The sequence below is a fragment of the Peromyscus eremicus genome, chromosome 9 (genome assembly GCF_949786415.1).
Source record: "Peromyscus eremicus chromosome 9, PerEre_H2_v1, whole genome shotgun sequence".
In the NCBI taxonomy this organism is placed as follows: domain Eukaryota; kingdom Metazoa; phylum Chordata; class Mammalia; order Rodentia; family Cricetidae; genus Peromyscus; species Peromyscus eremicus.
In genome coordinates, this window is record NC_081425.1 from 59,204,610 (window position 1) to 59,219,912 (window position 15,303).

A 15,303-nucleotide genomic window follows, 5' to 3' on the forward strand; every position below is an offset into this window, starting at 1 on the left:
CTTGAACTCACAGAGATCCGCCTGGCTCTGCCTCCCGTGTGCTGGGATTAAAGGCGTGTGCCACCACCGCCCAGCCACTATTGATTTTTTTGAGTGCAGCGATCCAATCAGGGCCCCCAATGTGTTAGGAAGGCATTCTGCCACTGAGTTACATGCCTAACTACAGGTGCTTAAAAATATCATGATCAGAATGTATTGCATGAATACAAATTCATTTAATAAAAAGATTTTTTATTTGCATGTATAAGTGTGTGTCTGTGGGTGTGCACATGTGTGTGGATGCCCTTGGGGGCCAGAAAAGGGTACCAGATCCCCTGGAGCTGGCTGTGAGTCACCTATCACAGGTGCTTGGAACTGAATTTGGGTTCTCTGGAAGAGCGGCAAGCGCTTTTAACACCGAGCCATCTTGCCAGTGATTTTTAGATCCATTAAATTGTTTTATTTCTATAAAATAATTCAAAGTGGTTACTTTTCTTATAAAATGAATATTTGTCCTTTCATTCATTTTATAAAATTAAGTACATTTTTGTAAAATTTCTGTCATTGTCACACTAGGCAGTAGCACATTACAAATTATTTCTTTTGACTCACAAAAATCCAGGGTCCCCACAGAGACAGTCTGTGAAGTTCAGGGTCTTTATTTAACAATATTTAAATAATAGAAATAAATGTCACCAGCCAGAATATACACTACTTGGGATAAAACACACAATTCGGTGACAATTAAAACAACAAACATTAGCAGTGGTGGCACATGCCTTTAATCCCAGCATTCGGGAGGCAGAGGCAGGCATGATCTCTGTGAGTTCAAGGCCAGCCTGGTCTACATAGTGAGTTCCAGGACAACCAGAGCTACATAATAAGTCTCTGTCTCAAAAAATGAAAACACAACTATTTTTCCAAATCATGAAACAAAGAAATAGGGCATTTGTATTGTACAAATTCGAGATAACACTCTTTCCCCATTCTTTGTTTTCGAAATAGGGCCTCATGTCTCCTATTCTGGGCTCCAAATCACTGTGTAGTGCAGGATGATCTTCAACTTATGATCCTCCCACCTTGACCACCACATCTGGTTTCTGTGGTGCAGGGGATCCAAACCAGGGCTTTGAGCATTCTAGGCAAGCACAGATAGTCTTACCTCCAATACCCTTTTATTGTTATCTAAATAATAATAATAAAATGAAGTTTTAAAAAGTTCTGCACCAATAATTAAAAACCAACATTTTAAAAGCTTAGTAAAAATCTGTTTTCTTACTAAGTTATTTTATTATGATATTGAATTTATTATCCATATGAAAAAATTTCATAATTATTAGAAAAGGGATCTGGGGTTGGTGAGATGGCTCAGTGAGTGTAGTCAGCTACACCCTGCTAAACCTGACAACCTTAATCTGTTCCCTGGGACCAACATGGTGGAAGGAGAGAACTGACTTGCAAGTACTCTTCTGACCTCTAAGTGCGCATGTCCCCTTCCCCCCATAATAAATACCAAATAAATGTAAAAAGAGAAGAAATCCAGAGATCTCGCCATTTGTTTAGTTCTCCAGCCACTATTCCGCACCTAGGGTGATCCAGGTACGGCACGTGATTCCTCTGTGACTTCAGTTAGTAACTGCCTGCTTCTTGCTCTCCCAGGCTCTTTGTCTTCCTCAGCCAAAAACTACCCTTCCCAGACTCCCTTGCAAGTGGAAGAAGCCATGCAACACAGCTGGCGCTCAGACCCAAGAGGAAATTAACAGGGGAAGGTACAGAAACTTAATTTTAGGTAGGTAGATGGCTTGCATCTTTTTATTCTTTCCATCACTTTTACCAAAGCAGACTTAGAGAACTAACTGGCTACCTGTGGACGGAGAAGCCCACGTGGAGACTAGCTGAACAAGAAAGTAGAGGATTAATGCTCCTGATGACATCATGGAACAGGGAGGATGCACTGACCGCTGGCCTCCCCTCTGACACACATTAGAAAAATAACCCGTTTTTCAGGTTTCTTGTTTATCAGTGAACTCTCAGCTGCTTCACCTGGGAGAAAATGTTGACCTTTGGTGTCTGGCAGTTGACAGGCAGGACAGGATAACTGATACATAGATACCAGAATAGCTTCTGATATGAATTCTTATGGCTTCCCAAACAAGCTAAAGAGCTTTATAAACATTTTTTATTTATTTATTTATTTATTTATTTATTTATTTATTTATTTATTTATTTATTTTGGTGTTTTCGAGACAGGGTTTCTCTGTGTGGTTTTGGTGCCTATCCTGGATCTCCCTCTGTAGACCAGGCTGGCCTCGAACTCACAGAGATCTGCCTGTCTCTGCCTCCCAAGTGCTGGGATTAAAGGCCTGCGCCACCACCGCCCGGCCACATTTTATTATTATTATTATTATTATTATTATTATTATTATTATTTCTTTAAAATTTTTTTTAGATACTGTCTCATTGTGTATGTAGCCCTAGCTGGCCTAGAAGACCAGGCTAACCTTGAATTTAGTGATCCATCTGCTTCTGCCTTTCAAGTGCTGGGATTAAACATGCGCACCACCACACCTATCCATCTCTCTAATTTTATTTCAGTACATTTTTATTTCAGGCAAGTTTCTTTCAATCTAGTTAATCTTCAGTTTACTCATTTGTTTAGATTTTTCAAATTCACTTATTTCTTTTGGTTCTTGGGCTGGAACCTAGGGAACTGCATATACTAAGCAAGTATTCTGACAACAAATCCCACTTCTAGCCCTAAATCATTTTTGGTATTCTAGATAATTCCTAAGATACTTTATAGAGATTATTAAGATATTATATACATTGGCATATAGTAAAACAACAACAGTGATGATGGCCTGGCCCTCAAATGTTTAATTCCTGATGACTTAGGAATATTTGTGACCCACAAGTATCCATGAGACAGGTTATTACGTAAGAACATCAGAACTCCTAAGACTTAGAGCGACAGTCTAAGCAGACAGTTTCACATGAAAGGGCCGGAGTCACAGGAGGACGTGAGCTCCAGCTTTTCATTTTGCTTTGTGAGACAGGTTGTGCTGTTATAGGAAGAGTGCGGGAAAGTGCTCTTCGCATACGCTGAGCATCATAAAAGCTCTCGTATCCAATACTGGTAGGTGATGGCTGTAGGGGAAAGGGGCCACCTAAAGAAACCCACCCTGATCCTGGAGTTCAGAACCAGTGAAAGAAACACAGCCTAGATCTGGGACCCGAGCCAGGGAAAGAAACATTCTATCCCTGAACCCAGAACCAAAGAAACATGCCCTGACTCTGTGCCAAAGAAACACACTTGGTCCCTGGAATCAGAGCCAGTGAAAGAAATATGCCCTGGCCTTAGAATTAGAGCCAAAAAGCTAAGGAAGGTCAGTGAAAGAAACACAGTTTGGCTCTGATGTCAGAGCCATCTCTGCCCCTGACCAACGAAAGTAACCAGCCCCTGAGCAAGGAAAACTAATCAATCCCTGAACAGAAAATCTTCTCCCTGGGGAAACTCTGCCCCTAAGAAATCCTATATGAACCACCCTGCTGTTCAGTTGTGGACTGTTCTCTCCCACCCTGGTAGAGGCAGCTGTTCTCCTGGACTCCTCCTTCCCAAATAAATCTCTTTCTCAAAAGAGTCTTGGGTGTGAAGATCTTCATTCACCAGCACAGAGAAGAACTTGCTAAGACAGCCCTTAGGGGACTGAGCAGAAAAAAACTTGCAGAGATGTTCCCTTAGGGGGCTGAGTAAGGCGGAGCTGTACAGAAAAACCTTACTGAGACATCCCTACAGGATGGAACAAGATGGGAGCAGAAAAAGTAACAACTTCTTGCTGAAGCCAGAGGAGATGGCTACATTTCTGCAGAGGTTTCCTTTTTACCAGAGTGAAGCAAAAGAAGCAACATCTTGGGCCAGAGAAGAAGCAGAGCTCTTCTGGGAAGCCCCCTTGGGGGATTGGGGAGTTGAGCAAAGCTCAGTTGTAACAGCTCTCCAGAAGAGGAACAGGATTGCTATATCCTGTGGGGATACCATTCCCCCACCGCACCCCAACTCCAGGTATAGCCTGACTCCCCTGAACAATCAGGATACCTTTCCTCCAGAGCTGAGCTGTCCCATTGCAGCTCCAGCTGCCAGAGCTGTCCTAGAAGCTCAAGGTGTCACCTGAGTCCCTGAACAGTCAGGATACCTTTCCCCCAGAGTTGCAACACTCGCTTACAATGGTGGACGGGAAAAGTTAAAACAGAAATTTAAAATGATAAATGGTCAGCAGTATAGTTCAGTGCAGAGCATGTGCTTAGCATTGGCAACATTTCTAACTCAAGCACAAGCAGATAAGTATTTTAAACTTAACCGCAAATGTATTTCATTTACCAGTAAAATATATGTAGGCTTTTTACTAAATGTTTCTAGGCTTTTGCTTTGGGTTTACATAATACCTAATTATTCACCCTAATTCCAATCACAAGTTTAACTTACATAAACAAGTGTGGGGAAACTGAGACCGAGTCCATGAGAGTGTGGGTGTGGTGAGAACAGATGGCCTCCCACTTAGAGGAAGTCTGTAGTTTGGAGTGCACACCTTGCTGTGAATATGCATTGGAGAATAACGACTATCATTTACCTGGCAAATTAAGTGGCTGTCATGGCATCTCCTGTGTCCATTGTTAATGACAGACATTTCATGTACTCTTTAAAGACTACGGGACTTTTGGTGAATTGAATTTTAGAAAAACGCACCCCCACCCCCTTTACCCTTTATCCTATTCTGTGCTTAAGAGCAAAATTCTTGCCTTTTATTGACCATCTCCTGGTCATTTTCCTCTGATCATGAGTGTCTTTTTGGTTCCGAATTCCTACACTCATCACAGGGATGGGAGGTCCCTCATCGGATATTCACATGTGCAGGTAAACAATAACTAAGGTCACACCCAGCATCTTGCCTCTGGATTCATATCCAAATTCTAGTTCCATTTTGCTTTGCGACCTCAGACATTGATAAATCAATCTCCATTAATTACTTTTTCTCAAAAGGGAAACCTAGCCTACAGTCTGGTTGGGTTATAGGAGCAAGCGGAGCCCAGAACAAGTGCATAGTGGAGCGTTTGTTCTCCCCTTTGTGGGGCCATTGCCTGTTAACTTTCATCCCGTCCAGCCATACAGCTCCGAACACTTGCAGTGGTGCCTGCCGACCCTCCTAGCTGCTGACCTTTGGCCCTGTGGCATCTCAGCCTATCGGGAGCCCAGATGGTCTGCTGCTTCCCCACACTATTTTTAGGGATTTTTCTGGAACACATTTTTCTCAGTGCAGCTTAGACAGCCATTCCCTTTCTACCTTCTCAATCTCCGAATTTGTCATTCAATATATGTTAAATGACTACTATATAGGCAGGGTCTATTAGGGGTCCTCAGAGAGACAGAATTGATGTGAGATGTCTACATACATATGAATGAAATGAGGGATTGGCTGAGTTCTCAGATCTGCGGTCAGGAAGTAGATGGCACAGTTCCAGCCTGTGCAGAGGCCTGACAGGCATGAGTCAAATACTAGTCCACAGACCAGAAGACTCAAGATTTAAGAGTCACTGTTTCCGTTTGTGTTTGAAAGCAGGAAATGACTGATGTCTCCAGTTTGAAGGCAGCCGGGTACAAGGAATTCCCTCTGCCGGGCGGTGGTGGCGCACGCCTTTAATCCCAGTACTCGGGAGGCAGAGCTAGGCGGATCTCTGTGAGTTCAAGGCCAGCCTGGTCTACCAAGTGAGTCCCAGGAAAGGCGCAAAACTACACAGAGAAACCCTGTCTCGAAAAACCAAAAAAAAAAAACAAAAAAAAAAACAAGGAATTCCCTCTCTCTCTCTCTCTCTCTCAGCATTCATTAAATTCTAATTGATATTCCTCTGCAAATTACTCCATGTTATTTCTATAATATTGGTTCCAAAGGGAAACATCTAGCCTTTGATCTAGTATTTGATTTTCTTCCTTAAAATGTGTAAATTCAGAATATAACACTTCATTTTCTTGAGAGAGATTGGTCTCAATATGCTGCTCAGACTTATCTCGAGCTACTGGATTGAAGTGGTTTTCTGGCTTTAGCTTCCTGAGCTGCTGGGACTAGAGTCATGAGTGGCCAGGGCTTCCTTGCCTCTCAAAACCTTTTTTGTCAACTATATGTCATTGGGAATGGTGGAAGTATGAACTAGAACTTCTCAGGTGAACAATTTTGCAGTACATCTAAAGATCCCTTAACATGCATGTAGTAACTCCTCCTTCAAGAAAATTTCTCCAAGAAAAATACTAGATATGCTTGAAGTTATTCCTTCCTCATATCTAAAGTTATTTTCGCTGTTAACTTCATGTATTGTTTTTCAAGCCACCACTGCTGTTGGAGTACAGTAAGCACCTCCTGATACTCATCGTTCTGCAATCTGCTCTAACTTAAGAGCCAAAAGGATGCTCTGCTCAGAGTCCTCCAGTGGCTTCCTGTGCCACACGGAGGTGAATCCATTTATCAGTTGTTTGACATGCGCTAGTGTAACAACCTTCCATTCCACTTGGACCATCTCTCTCTGGTCCCTTACATACAAAAGCTCCACTCAAAATTTAGGATTGTTACGTGATTTTTTTTTTTTCTGCTGTTGTCCATTATATACCCGGCTTGTTGCCTCATTGCTGTTGGGTGGTACTCAAAAGTCATTTTCTCAGTGGGTCCTTTTGTAAATGTCCCATCTGAAAATACAACCCCCAGGCTACTACTTCACTGCTTTAATTAAAAAAATAATTTTAAGTATATGGTTGCTTTGCATGCACATATATATGTACATCACATATATGACAGTGCCGGTGGAGGTCAGAAGAAGGAATTGGATCCCTGAAAACTGGGATTATAGTTGGCTATGAGCCACCACGTGGGTGCTGGGTCTTTTACAAAAGTAGTGCATGCTCTGAACTGCTGAGTCATATTTCTAACTCCTGCTGTATTTTACTTGTTTTTTTTTTTCTTCAGTGAGTGTTGTGGTGTGCATTTGAATGTGTGCATGTATATATTGTTACTTTTTTTTCTGTTATAAACACTATGACCAAAAGCAACTTGGAGATGAAGGGTTTATTTCGTTTTACAGGCTGCAGTCCAAACCTGGGTCCTCTGCAAGAGCAGCCAGTGATCTCAGTTGCTGAGTCATGTCTCCAGCCCCCTCTACCTTATTTTTCGGATACAGGGCCTCTCACTGAACCTGAAGTTCACTGTTTTGAGTAGACTACCTTGCCAGTGAGTCCCTGGGATCCACCTGTCCTTCCTCAGTACTAGTTACAGAACTGTGCCACCATGCCTTGCTTTTTACACAAGTCCTGGGGATTTGAACTCAGATCTTTATCCTTGTATAGCGAGCACTTTACCTGCTAAGTCATCTCTCCAGCCCCCTGCTGTGTTTCCTCTGGAGCAATATCACTATCTGATATAATGTATAGTTTACAGCTTGTAAACGCTTGTCTGCCTTGTGAATGTGGGTAGCTTGTTCACTAATGAATCTCAAACATTCAAAGCAGTAGCTAGTGTGCAGAAAATAGTTATGAAATTATTACAAAGATCTTGGTAAGGTTATATCATTCTCCTTCTTAATTGAAGATACAAAGTTATTTTCATATAACCTGTTCTGATCCCAGTTTCCCTTCTTCATCTCCTAGATCCTCTGCACTTCTCCACTCCTCCAGCTCCATGCCTTTTCTCTCTCTCTTTAAGAAAAAACAGGCAAATAAAAAAGACAAACAGGAATAAAACAAAATGAACAAACTAACAAACAGAAGAAAATGAAGAAACTAGGAAAGAGTATAAGAAAGGCATACATATGTGCTGGGCTCTGCTGACTCCCCATGGGAGACCTCGATTTGGGGGATGTGGGGATGCGGGGTGGCTTGGGAAAGAGGGCTAGGGGGTGAGGGAGGGAGGATCTGTGGATGGTATGTGGAGTGAGAAGAAAATTTCTTAATAAAGAAAAAGAAAATTAAAAAAGAAAGGCATACATAAGTACATCCCCCACACAAACAAAACTTACAAAACCTCCAAATCATAAACCATATTATACAAGCAAAAGATCAGGAAGGTACAAAAAAATTCCCCAAAGTAAAATGAGACAAAAAAAAATCTCCAAAAATACCTTTTAGTTCTTTTTGTGTCGGCCATTTACTGCTGGGCATGGGGCCTGCCCTTCAGTGTGGTTTGTATGTCCAGTGAGACTCCCTTGGAGAAACTAATTTTCTCTTTGTGAGCAGTTGTTAATTGGAGTCCTATTGTGTCTGGAAAACACTGTTTCCTTGGTATCATCCATCCCTTCTGGCTCTTAAAATCTTTCCACTTCTTCTTCTGCATAGTTCCCCGAGCCTTGAGGGGAGGGATTTGATGAAGACATCCCATTTAGTATTAAGTGTTCCAAGGACTCTCACTCTCTGTACATTGTCCATTTGTGGATCTCTGTGACAGCTCCCATCTTCTGCAGGAGAAAGCTACTCTGATGATGGCTGAGTCAGACACTGATCTGTGGGTTTAGAGGAATCCCCGCGCCCCCAACACACACACACACACACACACACACACACACACACACACACACACACACCTTTTTGTTTGTTTGTTTGTTTGTTTTGTTTTGAAACAGGGTTTCTCTGTGTAACAGCCCTAGCTGTCCCGGAACCAGTTCTGTAGACCAGGCTGGCCTCGAACTCACAGAGATCCACCTGTCTCTGCCTCTCTAGTGCTGGGATTAAAGGCATGCACCACCACTGCCCAATAAGGAATATCTTTAGCAGTAATTTTATTGCTACGTTCCTTTAGCAGAACAACAGTATTTGGTTTTTCCTTAGGCCCATGGTCTATCTAGTCTCAGGTTCTTGGCCACCTGGTCAGTGCCAGGCATGGGTTCCATCTCATGGAGAGGGCCTTAAATCCGGTCAGATAGTGGTTGGTGACTCCCACAAGCTTTGTGTCATTATTGCACTAGCAATATCATGCAGGCAGGTCACCAATCAGACCGAAGAGTTTCTCCTCTGGTAGCAGGCAGGGTACCTTCCAGTATCACGAAAGCAGCCAGTTGGGGTGAAAGCTCTAGTTAGGTACCATCTTCCCATGTTCAGTAAGATGTATGAGCATTGTCTTCAGCAATAGGGCCTTACCACCAACAGATGGAGAACAACCAATGGCCTTGGCAGTAGCCTGAGTAGTTCCGGGGTTTTCACAGGGCCCCTTTGGCCAACAACTCAATTAAATGTAAGCCGTAAGCCTGGTACTGGAAGTTTCATTTGGTGGTAAGATTGTTTAGTTGGGCCTTTTTCTACCCCATTACTTGATGATTTCATTTATATTTCTTTCATATATGTATATATCTTAAGAAGCTTCTACAGTAGTTTCCATATGACCCTTCAAGCGGCCCTTAGCGTTAGCTGTCCCTCCCTGAATTCTATCCCTTACTCCCATCTTCCACCCCCCTCTCCATTTACATTCCAGTCTCCCCATTATCTCCTCCCATCACTTTTTAATAGAATTTTATGTGTTCCAGCCTGGCCTCAAATTCATTATTTAGCCGAATCCTCCTGGCTCTACCTCCAGAATGCTGGAATTACAGACATATATCTCTAAGCTAAATTTACGTAGTGCTGGAGACTGAATCTTGGGCTTTATGCATGCTAGGCAAGCACTCTACCAACTGAACCACAGACCCTGAAAATAACCTCTCCTCCCCTACAGATCCGTTATGAGTATGTCCCAAATATCACAGGGAACATACTTACACTAAAATACGATGTGCTATCTAAAATTCCAATTTAATTGTCAGTCCTATGTGGTAGCTGCTGACCCTACTTAGGATGTGATCAGTTCTATCTGACTTAAAACTACTGAATCCCAAGAATCACACAGGGCCAGTTTACTATGAGACAAACAACTCTGCTACATCTAAGACAGACAGACACATCCAGAGAGCTGCGATTGGGGTGTCTGGGCTCTCAGATCGAGAAACCTCAGCACCTTGGAAGTTCAGCTTGTTTATTATTTAGAGGTAAATAGGGAGGCAAGGTTAATGCATACAGCTGAACATGGAGTCAGGGTTATTACACACAGATAAACAAGGGGGCGGAGTTTATGATGTACAGCTGGATCAAGGAGACACACAAGTTAATCTCAGTGGAGCAGGGGAGCTGTCTTCAGAGGGAAGAAAGCTGTGCTGGACATTTTCTGTACACACTATCAACGTCCACACATGCAAATGTTTTCCTAAAGTTAAACTCCGATTCTTTGGGTCATTCCCTGACGCTCCGCTATTTTCACCCCATCATTCAAAGAACAAAATTCAAAATATCTTAGCTGGGCACATGGGACCTTTCAGGGAGGTGCCCAGTTTCTGTTCTCACCACTCTTCCACACAGAGGCCCTGGCTCTCCTGCTTTTCTTCTCACCTCTTCACAAACCCTCACGCGGTCTCTGCTTTGCTACCATGTTAGGAGAGTTAGCTGTTCATCCTTGGTGCTCACATTGCTCTCTGAATCTTCTCCCAACACTTAATAGATATCCCCAACAAATGGTATTTCCCCATCACTACCACGTGCATTTCATTTTAAAATGTCTAAGATTGGAATCTGACTTACAACGGCATCTTACAGTGCTGCCTCCAGAAGGCAGTTCCGAATGAGTTGTCGAGCTGCAACAGGTGACCTTCATGGTGCTTATTCCCAGTGGCATGACAATTGTCAGCCCTCTGTTTTCAGTCAACCTGCCATGTAAAGAAGGGATTTTAAGTTGATCGCTGTCTGAAAACCATGCAGTGACACCTATTGGATCAAAAACTCTCAGAACAGACGCCAAGAGTTTAGAAGAAAATACCAGAGATAAGAATGGAGTATTCGGCCGGGCAGTGGTAGCACACGCCTTTAATCCCAGCACTCGGGAGGCAGAGCCAGGCGGATCTCTGTGAGTTCGAGGCCAGCCTGGGCTACCAAGTGAGTTCCAGGAAAGGCGCAAAGCTACACAGAGAAACCCTGTCTCGAAAAACCAAAAAAAAAAAAAAAAAAAAAAAAGAATGGAGTATTCTTTAAAAAAAAAAAAAAATGCTCTGCCACTCACGCTCTTGACATTCATTATTATGGATGATTTCTAAGTGATGAGATACTGTTGTTTCGTAGTGTAACTGGCAGTAGTCCTACCCCACTGGCCCAAAAATGAAGATTCATTAAAGTTATTTTATGTAGATAAGTATTTTGCCTGCATGTGTATCTGTGCATTACATGTGTGCAGTGCCCACAGAGGACAGAAGAGGGCACCAGATCCTGTTGAACTGGAGTTACATATGCTTGTGCACAACATCATGGGTGCTAGAAATTGGACTCAGGTCCTCTGGAAGGGCAGCAAGTGTTTTTAAACCCTGAGCCAACTCTCTAGCCCCCCCCCATGATGGTTGTTGACAATATAAGGTATCCCCAAACTGATGAAACATGGTACATTACCTTGAATTTTCCAAGTAATTCTTTAAAGATAAGCCTTATTATAGCGTGCTCCAGGGCTTCTGAGGACACTCATCGTTTTACCTATTTCCTTTCTATTGAAATATAAAGTCTCTGAGAGCCTAGCACAGTGCCTACCACATATTCCACATGCACCTAAGATTAGTTGAGCAAGGCCTAATCATTCAGGCCTATAGTCCCTTGGGAGACTGAGGCTAGGGGACAAGTTTAGGGCGAATGTGGGTTACAGAGGGAGTCTAAAGCTAGTGTGGGCAAGCTTAGTGAGACTCTGTCTCAAAACAAAAAATGTAAAATACAGATCAGTGATAGAGGTCACGCCTAGCATCTGTAAGGACCTTAGTTCAGTCTCCAGTGACACAGACACACAGACACACACACTGAAAGGATATTTGCAGAGTTCATGTTCTTCTATCAGAAAACCTGTCTACTTTGAATGATCCTCAACCTGGATAAGTCCACCCTAAAGGCTGACCTTGAACCGTTTGTGACTTCAACTATATTACTGTAAAACACTGCTTAGCAGAAAGATGTAATTTCTTTTTACTAGCATTTTTTGAGGACTTACATAATGTGTACAGCCCCAAAACTAAGTTTCCTTTTATGTATATTATCTTATTACCTTGTTTTACATAATTTCACATCCAATTTTATGCTTGCTGCAATTTTTCTTATGTTCTCAACCTCACTATCATGACCTAAAAGGAGACAGATCAGCAGAGAGCTGAGGAAGTGATAAGACAGTCAAATGCAACTTTTACATTACTTCGGATGAACACTGGGTTCATCTGATTGTTCTATTCAGACATCTGTTGCTAAATTTCTTACAAGAAGACATAAACAATGTCTAAGTTCTCAATGACAAAATGAGGCATGAGTTCACCAAAGTTAACTGTGGGGAGCCAATGAGTTTATTCAACCTTCTTAGATAGATGAGTGGTTCCTTACAGGTTCGTAGGCCTCCCCTCTTGTCTTCCCGGGATTATATATACTCTAGTCCCTCCCTCAGGCCATGTGCAATTAAAACAGAGTTGCGTACAACAGGCGGCAGAGCAGCTGGACAGTCAGGTGAGACTATCACGCCTTCTCGGTCCCTCTGTGCTGGGCTGTAAACCATAAACAAGCCCAGCTGGGATGATCTGCAAGGGAGTGCCGCTGAATGCCCAAATTGGGGGCTACTTGGCTCAGAGGACAGTCACTCATGACAATGGCACATCCAGATATCAAAAGTCAAGTCATTGGCACATAGTTATTTTAAAAGTGTTACCCTGCTTGTTGGTTTAAAGTGATTTGAAAGGGTTCTGGTTGGGTTTCATGAAAGAATATAGCTCACCAGTTCTTAATTCTGACAGAACAGTTCTACTTGAACGTTTTGGTTACTGTTTAAGTCAGAGTCAGCATGCTTTCAGTTTTCCACATAGTTATTCCCTTCGAAAGTGGAGCAAGGACATTTGGATTGTGCTTCCTATTTTTAAAAAAATTGCTTTTATGTTTGTGAGTGTTCTGCTTGTATTGTGTGTGTGCCTGGTGCTCACGGAGGCCAGAAGAGGATGATGGATTCCATGGATCTGGAGTTATAGACAACTGTGAGCTGCCATGTGGGTGCTGGGAACTGAACCCTGGTCCATGGTAAAGGCGAGTGCTCTTAGCCACCGAGCCACCTCACTGGCTTCTGGATGCATTCCTTTAAAAACACCAGCAAAGACCTCTCCTCTCCCACGATGGCTCTAACTAGTGCCTCTCAGAAACAGCTTTCACAACGTGCGGCACAGCCCTTGCAGACACCGTAGTCTGGCACTTTAGCAACACGAGAGCTATTTCTTCAGTTGAATTTTAGGAAATACTCGGTTTGAGTTCAGGAACCATGTTTTAAGAAAGTAAGCCTGAATATAAGTAGATGTCTTCAAGAACCCCAAGAAGAAAATGAAGGAAGGAGAGATTCGCTGTGCTCATCTCCTGTTTACTTCAGGGCCAAAGCTCGCGGAGGAATGGTAGCGCTCTCCAGAGCCATTTGTGTTCTTGTTCTGTCTCTCCCTCTTTGCCAAATAGAGTTGAAGTTATACACATGTCACAAATCCACTGTACAGATTGGTGATCACATTTAGCATTGTTTCCCTTTATTTCTTTTTTAAACAAGTGCAGTAATTATACGGGTGTGTGAAAAACACTACCAGATACCAGATACATATATAATTCTTGTACATTAAACATGTGGTATTGTGTATGTGCATGATGTATATGGGAGGGGTGCATGCCACACAATATAAGTGTGAAGATCAGAGGACCACCTCATGGGGGCAGTTTTCTCCTTCTGCCATGTTTGTTATGAGAATCAAATTGAAATTGCCAGGCTTACAAGGCAAGTGTCTTTACCTCCTGTGCCATCTTGCCAGCTCTAAATATGGAGTTATTAGTCAGCACTATTAAGATTCAGCTGAATAAATTTTTAAAATATGGAGACCAGGGTCTATCCCAATTCTAATTTAATTTTATTATTGCACTTGATGTATGTGATGCACATGAGCAACATCAAGCATGTGGAGGTCAGAGGGTAATTTTGTGGAGTATGAGCTCTCCGACCTTTAAGTGGGTTCCAGGGAGCAAAGGCAGGGTCACTAGGAGGCAAACACTTTTACTCTCTCAGAGGTCTTGCTCATCCCCACCCTAATTCCGTTGAATCGTCTTTCTCTGGGTGTGGACTCTTGGGGCATTATGTGCGAAAGCTCTAGAGGCAATGCCGATGTGTAAATCTTGGCTAAGGACTGCTTTTAAACCATCATCAACCAATGATGAAACTGTGAACCGGAGTCACTTCAGAATAAAGGTGGCCCATTTCACCATGTTGTCTTAGGACTGATTGTGAACGGTTCCTGGTTTCTGACTGTGTATCTGCTGCCTATCTCTTTCCTGTTCAGCTTGATGGCCTTGTCATTTAGAACTTCCTGACTGAAAACTTGATCTTTGGTCCCCAGTGCCATCACAAGCATGGGTTCTGGCTATTTGCTGCAGGTTAGTTCTTTAGACTTGGCTTCCCTCATCTTTGCATCTGTCTCCACCACACACCTCCAGGACAAGTCTAGTAGGACAACCTGCCCACAGCACTGGGTCAGGGAGGAACTGCCACGGGTCTACTGGAAAGTGATTTCAAATAACTAAAAGCTACAGTGTCCCATCAGCAGACTCCTTTGATTTCCGGTAAACATGGTTTTGTTTTCGTACCCCCCAACAAAACTGACCTAATATAGAGTAGGAAAATTCTTTCTCCGGACTAAAGGTGTTCTGTTATCTGGGCCTGGCTATCAGCAATGCTGTTCTACCTTCCTTCCATTTTTAGTGGCCTGTTTTTTTTTGTTTTTTTTTTCCCCTTCCTTCTTTTCACCAGCAACTGCTGCTTCTTTAACTCATACAGGACTCATATTATTCCACAATACACAGGAAATAAGACATTCTTGTGGCTCTAAAGGAGTCTGTTTTCGACAAGCAGGGCCCCCACACACCTGAAAGGCCTGGTTAAAAAAAAAATGAGACTAATTCTGTGAAAATTATGCTCTCTCACGAAAGGAAAAACGGCATGGCTGTGAAGACAACTTGTCATCCATCCCTCATTAGGATCTAGACGCTCAAGAAGTGCTAAACACAAACCTTGGAAACTACTACTATCACCCCAGTTGAACAGGTTTCTTTTTCTTCCCGAATCACGGTAATCATTTTCTGATTTTCAATGTCTTTATATTTTCGTAGACTACCACAAACTCTGAAGTCATGGTCCTCATTTTTTCATATATTAATTCCCACCAGCCCTTAAGCATAACATAGTCTGCAGC

The 15,303-nt window shown here is 42.7% G+C and overlaps 1 long non-coding RNA gene across 1 annotated transcript in view; it reads right to left on the reverse strand.

Moving 5' to 3' along the window:
• LOC131919338 (uncharacterized) overlaps positions 1-15,303 on the reverse strand; it is a 32,679-nt gene that overhangs the window by 15,339 nt on the left and 2,037 nt on the right. Inside the window, exon 2 of the long non-coding RNA XR_009381223.1 lies at positions 10,610-10,734. This is a non-coding gene — a long non-coding RNA (uncharacterized LOC131919338). The remainder of the gene's footprint in view (positions 1-10,609; positions 10,735-15,303) is intronic.